General features: G+C 45.9%; 2 long non-coding RNA genes across 4 annotated transcripts in view; both read right to left on the bottom strand.

Annotated features, from left to right (window-relative positions):
• The window catches only part of LOC102902095, a 351245-nt gene that overhangs the window by 287661 nt on the left and 49066 nt on the right, over window positions 1-14518 (bottom strand). The window lies entirely within an intron of this gene.
• LOC123379624 lies at window positions 4799-10799 on the bottom strand. 3 transcript variants are annotated; one of them, XR_006584310.1, is made up of 4 exons: window positions 10709-10799; window positions 9995-10088; window positions 9429-9540; window positions 4799-6876 (listed from the first exon to the last, which is right to left on the bottom strand). It is a non-coding gene; the product is annotated as an uncharacterized LOC123379624 (long non-coding RNA). The 3 variants fall into 3 exon arrangements; XR_006584308.1 differs by having other exon boundaries at window positions 8496-9540; XR_006584309.1 differs by lacking the exon at window positions 10709-10799 and adding an exon at window positions 10447-10659 and having other exon boundaries at window positions 8496-9540.

The following is a 14518-nucleotide window of genomic DNA, read 5'->3' on the forward strand; positions in this document are numbered from 1 at the left end:
GCACTGGAAGAACACTGATTTACTACAATAGATATTTTGTGTTTGGTTATCCAACTGGCAGGCATCCTTTGATACCACTTTTTTTTTTTTTCAACGTTTATTTATTTTTGGGACAGAGAGAGACAGAGCATGAACGGGGGAGGGGCAGAGAGAGAGGGAGACAAAGAATCGGAAACAGGATCCAGGCTCTGAGCCATCAGCCCAGAGCCCGACGCGGGGCTCGAACCCACGGACCGTGAGATCGTGACCTGGCTGAAGTCGGACGCTTAACCGACTGCGCCACCCAGGCGCCCCCTTTGATACCACTTTTGAGGGAACAGGGAAGCAGGAATGTTCACCCAGTGCTAGCAGCAATTAAAAATTTTTACAGCTTTCCGGGGGGATAACTTGACAATACGGTATACGGAAATGTCTTTAAAACTGAAATGTACTAGGGGCACCTGGGTGGCTCAGTCGGTTAAGCATCCGACTTCGGCTCAGGTCATGATCTCGCGGTCTGTGAGTTCGAGCCCCGCGTCGGGCTCTGTGCTGACTGCTCAGAGCCTGGAGCCTGTTTCAGATTCTGTGTCTCCCTCTCTCTCTGCCCCTCCCCCGTTCATGCTCTGTCTCTCTCTGTCTCAAAAATAAATAAACGTTAAAAAAAATTTTTAAACAAAAAACTGAAATGTACTTTAAATCATCAACTGCATTTTTAGGATTCTAGCCTAAGGAAGCAAAGATGTACACACAGATTGAACTGCAAAGAGGCTCACTGCAGCATTTTTTAACACTAGCGACAAATTACATCAAAATAAATATTTAACAGAGGATTGGTTAAATGAATGGCACATTCATAGAACAAACTACGAGGCAGCCCTTTTTAAATTACACAGAAACGTATTTATAGATGCAGAAAGATGTTTATAATATATATTGTTAAGCAGAAAAACACGTTACAAATATACACGAGGGAGAAGTCTGAAAAGACATACCAACGTGACAATAATTTTTATTTTTGGATGATAGAATTAATGGGTAATTTTTATTTTTCACTTGTTTCAGTATTTTCTCATTTTTAGGCAGTAAATATATATTAGTGGCAAAAATAGATAAATAGATAGATAGATAGATAGATAGATAGATAGATAGAATGAAAGAATGAATGAATGAATGAATTTGGGTTTTTTCAAGGGTGTGGACTTCATACTCACACAGGCTCAGGTTCAAGTCCCAGCTAGGCCACTGATCAGCACCATGACCACAAAGACATTACTTACACTCCCTGAACCTCGGTTTCCTCATATCCAAAAAGTCAATCCTAGCACCTTCCTCATGAGGCATTTGCAAGGATTAAATGAGGAAACATAAATAAAGTGCCTGGCACCAAGTAGACATTGATGACATTTTTCCCTTCCTTCCCGGATGTCCAAAAATACCTCGGAATAACAATTCACAAAGACAAGATGGCCAAACACGCACCTAATTATGTAAAACGTAGTTTGGAAACTTAGGAAAGACTCGTATTTAATGCTCCAGGCTTAGTTTTTTCAGCTCGGATCTCCCCAAGCCCGCACGGTGGCACACACGGAGCCCCGTAGGTTGGCAACCCAGGTGGAATCAGGCAGGCTGTGTTACCCAGCCCCAGCAGCAGGTGGGGCCGGTCTCCATCCTGTGTCTATAGACAGCCTGCCGTACCCACTGGCCTTCACTGGACACAGCTCACGGAAGGCTATCCCACCAGACCGACTGCAGACATGGGGACCCTCCTCTCCGGCCCCTCCATGCTCCCATCTTCATCCAGGTCCCGTTTACGTCCCACTCTTAGCATTTTGGACTTGAGCTTCCGGGTTCATGAGTCTAGCTATCCATCAGGAATCCAGCTGGGATCTGCCCTGTCTTCTTTCAGCTTCTCATTCATTCACTCTCCAAACTTGATGCCCCCCTAATGGATACGAAGCTCGGCACTAAGACACAGGATGAATCAGAGACAGGCCCTGCTCTGGGGGCCTCACGGTCCAGGGGGGAGAACTGACAGCAACACTATATGCTGTGGTATAGTGACTATTAATATCATACTTGTAGCCCTTGCTCTATGCTTTTAAAAACATTTATTAATTTCTTTACAATAATACCAAACCCACTACACATTAATCTAAATAACACGTTAGGTGAAAAAATCTATATGAAAATTAGTGAGAAGAATGGCATTGTTTCACAAGTTTACAAATCCCTTTAATGTCTGATTTATTAGCATACAGGTGGATTTCTGCAGCCTCTTTTTTTTTAAGTTTATTCATTTTGAGAAAAAGAGAGTGCAAACGCACGGGCAAGTTGGGGAAGGGCAGAGAGAAAAGGAAAGAAAGGAAGAAGAGAGAGAATTGGGGCACCTGGGTGGCTCATTCGGTTGAGTGTCCAACTTTGGCTCAGGTCATGATCTCACAGCAAGTGAGTTCGAGCCCCGCATAGGGCTCCAGTGCTGACAGCCCAGAGCCTGGAGCCCGTTTCGGATTCTGTGTCTCTCCCTCTCTCTGCCCCTAACCCACTTGTATTCTGTCTCTGTCTCTCTCAAAAAAATAAATAAACATTCAAAAAAATTTAAAAAAGGAAAAGAAGACAGAGAATCCCCAGCAGGCTCTAGAGCCCAGTGCGGGGGTCAAACCCACGAACCGTGAGATCATGACCTGAGCCAAAAGCAAAAGTCAGATGCTTAATGGACTGAGCCACCCAGGGGCCCCTCCTTTTTTTTTTTTTTTTTTTTTTTTATTAAGTAGGCTTCACACCCATCCTCTTTTGCATTCAGCCTATGATGATACGGTATTTGGTTGTGTGAAAAGATAAGCTGGGGACAGTAAAAATTTTAAGAGCTTTGAGGGGTACTGACGGTGCACAGCCTGCTTGGGATTCTTCTCTCTCTCTCTTTCTCTCTCTCTCTCTCTCTCTCTCGCTCTCTCTCTCTCTCCTTCTCTCTTTCTCAAAATAAATAAACTTTAAAAATGTTTGAAGAAGAAAAAAATGGGCTTATTTGAGTAAAAATCAATTTGAATGAGGCAGCACCAAACCGGGAGTGATTAGCAGTGCTCCCATGGCAGGAGTGCTCCCACGGAGGAGCTGGGGGCAAGACGTTCACAGAGAAGACAAGGAAGTATGGCTAGGGAATTACTGGATTGGCCATAGCTTAAGCAGTGGTTGCCTTATTTGGGAAAGCCTATTAGGCTGGGATTGATTATCCTTAGGTTTTGATTTCTTAAACTTGAGGCATTTAAAGGCTTAAATTCTGGTTTGCTTGCCTAGGATACAAAGGCATTAGAATGACCTTAGCCTGTAACATTAACAACTCAGGCAACAACAGATGTTGGCGAGGATGTGAGAAAGAGGATCTCTTTTGCACTGTTGGTGGGAATGCAAGCTCGTGCAGCCACCCTGGAAAACAGTATGGAGATTCCTCAAAAAACTAAAAATAGAACTACCCTACCACCCAGCAATTGCACTACTAGGTGTTCATCAAAGGGATACAGGTGTGCTGTTTCAAAGGGACACATGCACCCCCATGTTTATAGCAGCACTATCAACAACAGCCAAAGTATGGAAAGAGCCCAAATGTCCACGGATGGATGAATGGATAAAGAAGATTTGGTATGTATACACACACACACACACACACACACACACACACACACACACACACACACACTGGAGTATTACTCGGCAATCAAAAAGAATGAAATCTTGCCATTTGCAGCTATGTGGATGGAACTGGAGGGTATTATGCTAAGTGAAATTAGTCAGTCAGAGAAAGACAAATATCACATGACTTCACTCATATGAGGACTTTAAGACACAGAACAGATGAACATAAGGGAAGGGAAACAAAAATAATATAAAAACAGGGAGGGGGACAAAACATCAGAGACTCTTAAACATGGAGAACAAACCGAGGGTTGCTGGAGGGGGTGTGGGAGGGGGGATGGGCTAAATGGGGAAGGGGCACTAAGGAATCTACTCCTGAAATCATTGTTGCACTCCATGCTAACTAATTTGGATGTAAATTTTAAAAAATTCAAAAAAACAAACAAAAAAAGAATGACCTTAGCCTAATGGCCTCTTTGTTTAATCAGTGCAACAGCTGAAATATAAGAAGAAATGTGGCCCTCACACAGATGGTGGAGTTGACTAAGGGAGACCTATTTTAGTAGCTTATTCAGGTAACTGTGGATATTCTTCTTTGACACTATTCCAACACTCGACAGGCGGTGGGTGGTTTCTTAAAGGATGGACGGAATTTGACAGTTCACAGTGGAGGATATAAATCTTCCAAAATTCTCATTTTTAATTTGTACTCTCAAATATGGTCTTGTTTTCTGTGAAGTGACAGCCCCCCAAAATCTGCCAACTACCCAAGTCTGATAGCCACAGTGTGTGTATCAGTCATTCTTTAAAGGGAAAACTGTGTTCTCAGAAAAAAAGTGGCTAGCTCAGTTCCCAGCTCAAACAACTGTGCCGGCATGCTTCCTTGAGGGTGGGCAGGAGAAATGACTTATGAATACTTCCCATTTCATCACACAAAGCATTAAAAAGATAAGTACTCGGGGCACCTGGGTGGCTCGGTCAGTTCAGGGTCCAACGTCAGCTCAGGTCATGACCTCACAGCTCGTGAGTTCGAGCGCCGTGTCGAGCTCTGTGCTGACAGCTCAGAGCCTGGAGCCTGCTTCGGATTCTGTGTCTCCTTCTCTCTCTGCCCCTGCCCTGCTCACACTCTGTCTCTCTCTCTCTCTCTCTCTCTCAAAATAAATAAACGTTTTAAAAAAGAATTTTTTACAGATAAGTACTCAAGGGTTGACATTTAATAAATGTGGTCACTTTTACTGCTTCACCAAGCAACACTCTTTTGAAAACTGGCTTTTGGTTTTTTTCTTTGTTTACTGTGCACGCGCGGGGGTGAGTCCCAGAGTGATTGCTACTGTAGCAAAGTAACTGTGTGTCAGGTTCCTCCGGGCCCTCAGACTACACTTCGAGAACCGCTGCTTTATACAACAGACCCGGGATCAACCTGCGGCTGTAGGAGCTTCCTCCTGCAGATCAGAGTTTGGACTGAAACCCTGCCCTGAGCCTCATGACTGCAACAGCCCGCATGGCTTGGCCAGCCCCTTCCCCCACAACCTCCAAGAGTCAGCCCCAGTCCCTTGACCTCCAGCTTCCCGCTCGGATGCACCACTCACCACCGCTTGTCATCCACCTATAGAAACGGAGGGGAATTCACATGCCCCGGGCCCTGACTGTGTGCCAGGCATGACATTATCGGATTTAATGGTCACGACACTCCTGTGAGGTAGATATTATCATCCCCATTTTGCCAGTGGAGAAACTGAGGCCCAGGGAAGCAGGATTCCCACACAGATCTGTCTGACATGATAGTGAAGGCTCGCGCCGCCTTCTGGTCCATTCTCACAGTCTCATCCCCACCCCCGGTCTGGACTTCCTGCCCTTCGGGTCTGCCTGCTGGGGAGGTTCCAGCATGCCTCACGACCAAACTTTCCTGAAATAAGAAAATTCCCAGCACTGGCTGTTTTAATCATCCAGCGTCTGAATTCCTAACGTTCACAAATCACTCAGATGTTGGAAACTATGAGACACCTCGGTCTCCGGAACGGATAACTGATAAAGTCTGAGCTGAGTTCGCTTCTGCCGGTGTCTGTCGTGCCTGAGCCCAGGAGACGAGGCTTTCCTCTGGGGAGCACTTCCACCCAAAGCTGACGGTTTGCCATCTCTGCCTTTGTACTGCACACAGGAGTGGACATCCTCTGGCCTCTTCCTCGGTGCCAGGGGGCTCCCTGGAAAAGCCAGAGCCCATTCAAACAAGTCACAAAACAACTCCCCAGGATGTGACCAGGATAAGAATCACATCCTAAGACTCAGCTTCAGGAAAGTTCATCTCAAAATAAACCCAGAGCTGAAGTAAATAAAGCATTAGGATTATTTTGGGAGAGCAATTTAACAGAACTAGAGAAAGGAAAAAAAAAAAAGAAAATACTATTGTCCCCAGCCTTTGTTCAGACATTCTGCGTTTCTGGTACGTCTTGTTAAGTGGTGGTTTCGTATCTGACATTGATGCAAGGGGGAAATGACCCATGTTTATGAAAATTATACCATCTCTGCTGAGGGGAAGAGTGTCCTTTAAGCACTGGTTGGAGAGAGGGCAGAGAGTCTGATGAGGATTCAAGGTTGTGTTGATTAAAGCTGGAAGAAACATGTAATTTGTGCAAAAGAACCGAGCGAACAGCAGCTAAGGAAGAACAGTGCTGAGCACGTACCAAGGGGACCCTGCGGTGCTGGCTCCCAGGGGAGGTGGGGCCGCAGACAGACAGCAAGATTTCTCCGGACAAGAGAAGGAACAGCACTCAGCACAAGGAAGGGCAAAGCAGTTGGCAGAATGGACGCCAACAGAGCCTCCACTCACGCATTCCACCAAAACAAACAGGTTGTTGTTCTATCATGGTGTGACCATGATCTTCCTGCAATCACTCCTTCATCCGATATGTAGCAAGTCCACGGTCCTTGGCTAGGCACTGGGAAGATCTCAGGGATGACAACACCGCCTGTGCCCTCCAGGAGCTTCCAGGCCAGTGGGCAAAACGGACTTGTGAACAGGCAAGAATAGGAAAGCGACGGTGCTATGGATTCTGTTGGGGAAGCGGGTGCACCCAGGACGCTTCCTCCGGAAGGTGGCAGTTGACCTAGTTAAACTCCCAGCGAGGACGGTGAGGGGAGGGGTTTGACAGATGGAGGTGGATGCCGATGGTCAGCATGAGTACTCCCAAAGATACCAAGGCATCAACCTTCTTCAGTCTGTGTTGTATCATTCCACTTAAATCCTTCCGAATTGGTATAACTTCTATGGTCCTTAATTTAAACAGGGTAAGCAAGAAATGGTCATCTTTGACTTAGGAAAGCCACACAATCTAGTCGTGTTTGGGGTTTGGGGGCCCACAGACCTGGGTTTGAATTCTGCCTCTGCACTCACTAGTGGTGGACAAGTTGCTTAACCTGGAACCATATCTACCTCACAGGGACGTTGTAAGAAATAGAATGAAGCAATTAGAGTGTCTGGCCCATTCTGTCTCTGAGATCAAGTAACCACTACTCAAATATCCCTCGGGGCAACTGGGTGGCTCCGTCGGTTAAGCATCCCACTACGGCTCAGGTCATGATCTCGCAGTCGGTGAGTTCGAGGTCCGCGAGTTCGAGCCCGGCATCGGGCTCTGTGCTGACAGCTCAGAGCCTGGAGCCTCCTAAGGATTCTGTGTCTCCCTCTCTCTCTGCCCCTCCCCCTGCTCACACTCTGTCCCTCTCTCCTTCAAAAATAAATAAACATTGAAAATATATATATATATATATATATATATATATATATATATATAGGGGCGCCTGGGTGGCTCAGTCGGTTAAGCATCCGACTTCAGCTCAGGTCACGATCCCATGGTCCGTGAGTTCGAGGTCCCCGAGTTTGAGCCCCGCATCGGGCTCTGTGCTGACAGCTCACAGCCTGGAGCCTGCTTCGGGTTCTGTGTCTCCTTCTCTCTCTTCTTCTCGTGCTCTCTCTCTGTCTCTCTCAAAAATAAATAAACATTAGTAAATAAATAAATAAATTATATATATATATATACATATATATATATATATATATATATATATATCCCTCAACTCCCTGTATTACTTTCTCTCTCCAACGCCACGACCTAATCCAGGCTGCTGTCTCTCCCCTGGACTACAGGACAGCCTCAGTGCTCCTGTCCCTGCTTCCTATCTTGTTCCCCTCTGAGCCCCTTCAAGCTACCAACAAGGCTGTCAGGTACTTATGTGCCCGTGCCTTTCCCCGGCGTCAGCCCCTCCACAGCTCCCCTTGTCCGCGGGGTTGAAACAACAGTGGCTCTCAGCGCACTCACCACCTTACCTCCCAACCTGATCTGCCCCACACTGCCCCATCACACTCCAATTCACTTTTGCCTCCAGAATTTGGGTGCACTTCCTTCTGACTGGAGCACAGTCCCTGCTGCCGGCCCTTTCCTCCAGGCTAACGTTCTCCTTCCCAATGGTCTATGCTTCTATCCTTCTTTCGGGATGCTCTTCCTGCCTCCTCCCTATGGCAAGGCTGGATCTGGTGCCCCTTTTTGTGCTCCCATAAAGCCACTTCCATGTTTTCCCCATTGCCCTACTCTATTGTAATCCAGTTCTCTGTAGCAATTGTTAGACAGTCATTTCTTAAGAGCAGGTCTTGTACTATCCCCATTATCTGGCCTGTTTTGAATGAATGAACAATCTCACAGCTAATGAATGGCAGAAATGAGATTAAAACCCAGGGTACTCTAATTCCTAAACTCACGGGTTCCCCCCATCCCCACTGAAACCTAACTAAAGACAGGTAGTGCTACCCCCCCATCCCCTTGATCCCCCCCCCCAACTCCTCCCCACCCCCCTGCAACAAACACATTCTACAGCCTCTCTACTAGGTGTGGACTCACTTTCTGCCAGGAATGCATATCTCCATTGCAGACTGAGGCTCTGTCTGTATTGTGCAAAGTTATTATTCTCAAGGAAATCACTCAACCCACTGATTTTGGTGAAAACATTTTGGAGTGACGGCAATAACAGGGGGCTTTCCTGAGCTTAGGACATTGGTTTTGGGGAGTGGCAAAAACCACATTGCAACTCGGTTCGGGAGAAAATTCCTGGAAATTTGAGCAAGCTTGTTTGTTTCTTACTCATTAAAGTGCATTGGGCCAACTCTCATTCTTTTGTCAATATTTGCAGACTGAAGACATGACAAACTGCTCTCTGTGCTGGTCAAGATCTGGACGCTGAATGATGGGACTAGGGACAAAAATCCCCTGGGACCAAAAGAAGAAGTTTCATGACTGGCTATAGGACAACTTTTTCCCATTTTGGAAGGTTCCACCACAGGATGGGAAAAGCACATGTATCGGCTGAACATGGGAGACCCTCCCCTTCTCTTCCACCCAGAGTTATTTGAGTCCAGAACACAAAGGGACTTGCATGTCCCATAAGGAGTTTGGATGTTAATACTAATCATGCCAATTATTGGGGACCTTCACTGTGGTAGATACACTTAATGTATCTCTATAATCCTGAGAGCTAAGAATTGATACAACCATACTATGGATTTGGAAAATGATGTAGAGAAGTTAAGAGCCGTGTCACTGCCACTCAACTGCTAAGCGACCAGGTTCAATTTTGTCCTTTCTGCCCTATCTCACCTGCCTCTCTCCTCCCGGGCCCAGCCACCATCATCTCTCTTTGGAGTAGCTCCAAATGGTTCTCCCAGCTTCCTCTTTTTCCCTCCTCCAATGCAGAGAGATCTTTAAAAATGCAAACCAGTTATGTCAACCTTCCTGAAATCTGCTTGAAATCTTCCCACCGTAACAGGGGCTACTTACCAGCATCCATCCTGCCAGCAATCCCGTGGTTTGGTGAGCCTAGTTAACTAATCTGGGGAGTCCCATGAGCCCTGCTGTAGGAATTGGTAATCCAGGCACTGCATTCTCTTCGCTGCAGAGATTGAGCAAGGTGTTGGGAGAGGCCATTAGTCAGAAGTTCAGAAATGATGTTCTGTTTTCATTCTGGGGCTCTCTGTCTCCGTCCCTGTCTCTATCTCTGTCTCTGTCACTGTCTCTTTCTTACTCCAGAACATGAGTGAAAAAGCACAGCCTCCATGCCTGCGGGAAGCCACCTTGGGAGGGAGGCACTGAACTTCACGAGAGGAGCACGGAGCCAAGGGGATCACAGAGACAGAGTTGGAGCCTCGGCTGCACCACATCTGAGGACTCTCTACCTTTCACCCTTCTAGTTATGGTGTGCCAATAAACCCTCTTTATTATTCAAGCCGGCGTCCATTAGGTTCCCTGTAACCTGCCACAGAAAGTCTCCCGAGTGGTTCGAATGCCTTCCAGGGCACTTTGAATTGCATCCAGATGCCCTACCTTGGTATTAAAGCCCCACTAACCTCCAAGATCAATGAGAGGTGAGGGCAAGGACTGGACTTTCATCTACCCTGGTACTGCCAGCCCCTCACATCAGTCTAGCACATAGCAGGCACTCTAAAAAAAAAAAAGAAAAAAAAAATTGTTTTTGGAGCCTATGAAGCCAGGTGTCTCTCTAGTACATTATCTGCTTCCCGAAGGCAGGTGGTCCCACTAGCGTCCCACTGCATCGCATGCTGGACCGACCTCTCTGCAAGTCAGCCGCATTTTGCTGGACATCAGTTTTATTAGACATTCAGCTCCCCCATCAGTGTCCTTGGGGACACCACCATCAGGGAGGGCTTGGCCCTTATGAATGTGAGGATGTCAAGCTGTGCCTCTGATGGCCAGACACTCCCGGAGGAGGCAGCATCCCAGCAACGCCAAAGCTGCGGACCTTCCCCCTCACCCCCCACCCCCCTTGCCCAAGGCAAACCTCTGGAACAGGCTGGAACTCCCACGAGCAAGTGGGGAGGGGACTCCTAGCCATCATGATCCGGGCAGTGGGGCATAAAGAACATCTAGGCATGGGTCAGAGGAACATTTTATTCCTTTTGTTTATCTGACCAGCAGGCCCTTCCTGCCCTGAGCCCTCTGCACGGCTGCTTCCTCTGCCTGGTCACCCAGTTACTCTACTCTCCGAACAACCTTTGTCCTAATTCTCTGCAGACTGTTGATCAATAACTGATTTTACTTACCTGTGTGTTTATTTTTCTCTGTCCCTTCTTCTCAAACATAAACTCCATAAAAGCACAGACCGAAACTCTCTGCCTCATCACCACATCTCTGGTATCGAGAATCCCCTAATACACACGAATTATCAGTGATCGGTTGCCCTGCCCCCTCCCAGGGACCCACTCCCTGAAACAGCTGACTTTGTCTCATCAGTTAGGCATCATTCATTTTTTTTTTTCAGGTGTCATTCATTTTATTCATTTATTTTTAATTCTGAGAGAGAGCAGGGGAGAGGGGCAAGAGGGAGAGAGAGAATCTTAAGCATGCTCCACACTCAGCCAACTCGGGGCTCAGTCCCACAACCCCAGGATCATGACCTGAGCCGAAATCAAGAGTCATATGCTCCACTGACGGAGCCACCCAGGCGTCCCAGTTAGGCGATCATTCAAATATGACCTCCTCAGAGAGGCCGCCACCCCCTCGTGTAGAGCGACCCCTCCCCACAGAACTGCTTTCTGTTGATGCATACGTGTATTTTCTTTCATAGCTCTGATCACACTACAAAATTATCTCGTGTTTGTATTTACTTGTTTGTCATCCCCTTTCTCAAATGAACGTAAATTCTCTATCATTCCCTGTGGAGTTCCCCAAAGGCACGATCACTTCCAAACATTAAGTAGGTACTCAGTGAACTTTTACAGGAGGAATGATAGGAAGAAAGGAGGGAGGGAAGGAGGGAGGGAGTCTCCAAGGCTTTAGAACTGGCGGACATGAGGAGATAAGGCACGGGAGGAAATCAAGGTTGATTTTAGAGCAACGCCGTGAGGTAAACAGGGCAGGTTTTGCCACCTGAAGAAACCACAGGTCAGCCATGTTGTGACTGTCACAAAACAGCATGTCTGGTGAAGTTCAAATTTGACCCCAAATCTCTATGATCCATTTCCCAGTTCCCTTTCTCCAGAATTGTGCTTTCCTGTTTAAAGCTTATCTACATACACGCTTAAGGGAGCAACGATCTCCCTTACCCCCATCAGTACAGATTCTCCTGAGGCGGAGACTAGCTATTCGAGAAACCGTAACTGAATCTCTTGGTTTGTTTGTCTTCACAATGCTTCAATTAAACCACTTTAATGAGGCACAAGCAGCCAATACCAGTCTGATATAAAAGTCTTTCCATGCCTTTGTGCAACAGCCAGGTCTCTGGCTTCTCTCTCTCAATTATTACCTTAACCGTGCCCTGGAGACTGAAGGAGCCAGTTTATTTTGACTGGGAGATTGTTAAACTGCAGGAGGCAAATCTGAGACACTGCCAGGCTGTGATTTCCATTGCCCCACATGGCCACAGGGTGCTGAGAATAGCCAAGGGCGCTTCCTGCTGGAGGAGGAAATGGCAGTTTCCTCAACTCCCGGAAACATTACTTCCTCTCTGGTGCCTAGCTCCGTGTTAACCAATTAGACAGCCTCTTCCCACCCCGAACCCCCAGAGACCTGGCCCAAGCCTGTAGAAGAGACATCCTGTTTCCCCTAAGGAAGTAGCCCAACTTGAAGGGGCCTCTAGGGTACTGAGTGAGGGGTGGGTAGGTAGTGGGGCAGGAAGGCAATGACCAGCAGTAATAATAGTGTTATCCAGTGTCAGCTAAGTACGAAGCCCCCACCCCGCCCCCTTGTCCTGAGACTCAGAGATCTAAGTAAACTTGACCTCAACTCTCACTGGCCTTTGATAGTCCAAAGTCATCAAAGATAGAAAACTCAACCCTTTTCTTGTTTGTACAGCAAATAAGCTCACACCACACATTCCAGGAATTTAGAAACACTGCAGTGGAATTTGAGTGGTCACAGGGCACCGACATATTTCTTGGCAAGTAGCCTCACGGAGACGGCTCTGGAGCCAAGCTTCCCGGGTTCAAATCCTACTTCATACTCCCTATCCCTTCTTAACTGTATGTTATTGGGCAGGTCAAGGTCTCCGGGCCTCAGTTTTTTCTCTCTTTCCTTCTTTCTAGGGAAACACTGGTACCTACCTCATCAAGATTCAGTGAGATAAAGCACTTAGAATAGATAAAGCATTTGGCACAATTCAGTACTCAATAAATGTCCATTATTGTTTATTCTGCTTCCTCCTCCCCTTCAGAAGGAAAAAAAAAAAAAAAAAACCCTTCCTTGTCTCATAAAGAATAATGGTACCCCTTCTCTGAAACCTTGGCCTCAGCCAGTATCCATGCCCTTGAAATTTTAGCTCCTATGCGAACTGGCCTTGTCAGGCATTCCTCTAAGTGCTCTCCCTGTAGGCCATTTGAGTGAATAAAAATTTCTCAGTCTCATTATCATTTATTACCATTTAATAGCAACTACTTACTAAATAATGTTTGATGGTATTATTCCATTTTTTTTAATAAACTTCCTATTTTAGGATAGTTTTAGATTTACAGGAAAATTACAAAGATAGTACAGAATTGCCATATATCTCACACTCGGATCCCCCAGGTATTAACATTGCACATGAATGTGGTACATTTGTTACAATTAATGAGCCAAGGTTGATATATCATATTAACTGATATATCTGTATTTACTCATACATCTTTATATTTTACCTAATGTCTTTTTAGGTTTCAGGATCCTATCAAGGATAGCATATTATATTTAGTTGTCTTGCCTCCGAGGCCTGTCTCGGCTCTGACAGTTTCAGAGGCTCTCCTTGTTTTTGATGACCTTGACAGTTTTGAGGAGAACCAGTCAGGTATTTTACAGACAGTCCCTCAATTAGCCATTGTCTGATGTTTTTCCTATAACTTGAGAGACTGGGTTTTGAGAAGGAAGACTGCAGAAAGCAAGTGTCATTTTGATCATATCATATCACCCTATACCAATATAACTTATCATTGTTGATGCTGACCTTGAACACCTGGCTGAGGCAGTGTTTGCCAGATTTCTCCACTGTAAAGTTACTCCTGTTTTCTCCCTTCCCATCCACACTCTTTAGAAGGAAACCACTCCATGCAGTCCACACTTGAGCGGGGAGATGTGCTTCACCTCCTTGATGGCACAGTATCTATATCAAGTATTTGGAATTCTCCTATATGGGAAATTTGTATATTCTCCTCTGTTGATTTATTTATTCAATAATTTGTCTATACCAGTAGGGGCTCCTGTGACAGGCAAAATCTTAACTTATTTATTCTGTTGTTCAAATTACTCCAGCTTCGATCATTGTGAGCTCTTTCACTTGATTCGTGCATCCCTTCACCATATTCCGTCACTGGTTTGCTTTGTTTTACTTTTGAACGCTTCCTCATATCCCGGTACTATGAGATGCCCTGAGCTCATCTTATAAATTTCCTGCCCCGGTCTTAGATTCGGCCATGTCTCTAAGGAAAACTGATTCCTTTTATTGTAGGACAGTGTTAGCAACCAAGATCTGGGCACTAGATGTGCTCGCTATGACTGCAGTGTCCTTGCTTTTAGGCTCTCTCAGTTGACCGAGTGAGGAAATTTTTGTGTGTACGCTAACTGTAACCCATGTATTTATACATATCTATAAATACTTATAAGTGTAGCCATCGGTATCTGTATTAAGCTGAACACTGTTGACACTAATGTCCTCAACTCTAATCCATTATTGCCACATGGGTCATTCCAGCTTCCTCCTCTTGCTCAACTATGTACTCTCACTCCACTAGGAAGAAAGCTGGCTCCTACCATCCATTTATTTAATTGTTCAATTCCCATATACGGATGACCCTTGAACAATATGGGTTAGGGACACCAATCTCCACGCAGTCCAAAATGCCCATATAACTTCTGATTCTCCAAAAACTTAGCTACTAACAGCC

Source organism: Felis catus, chromosome C1, assembly GCF_018350175.1.
Source record: "Felis catus isolate Fca126 chromosome C1, F.catus_Fca126_mat1.0, whole genome shotgun sequence".
NCBI lineage: Eukaryota > Metazoa > Chordata > Mammalia > Carnivora > Felidae > Felis > Felis catus.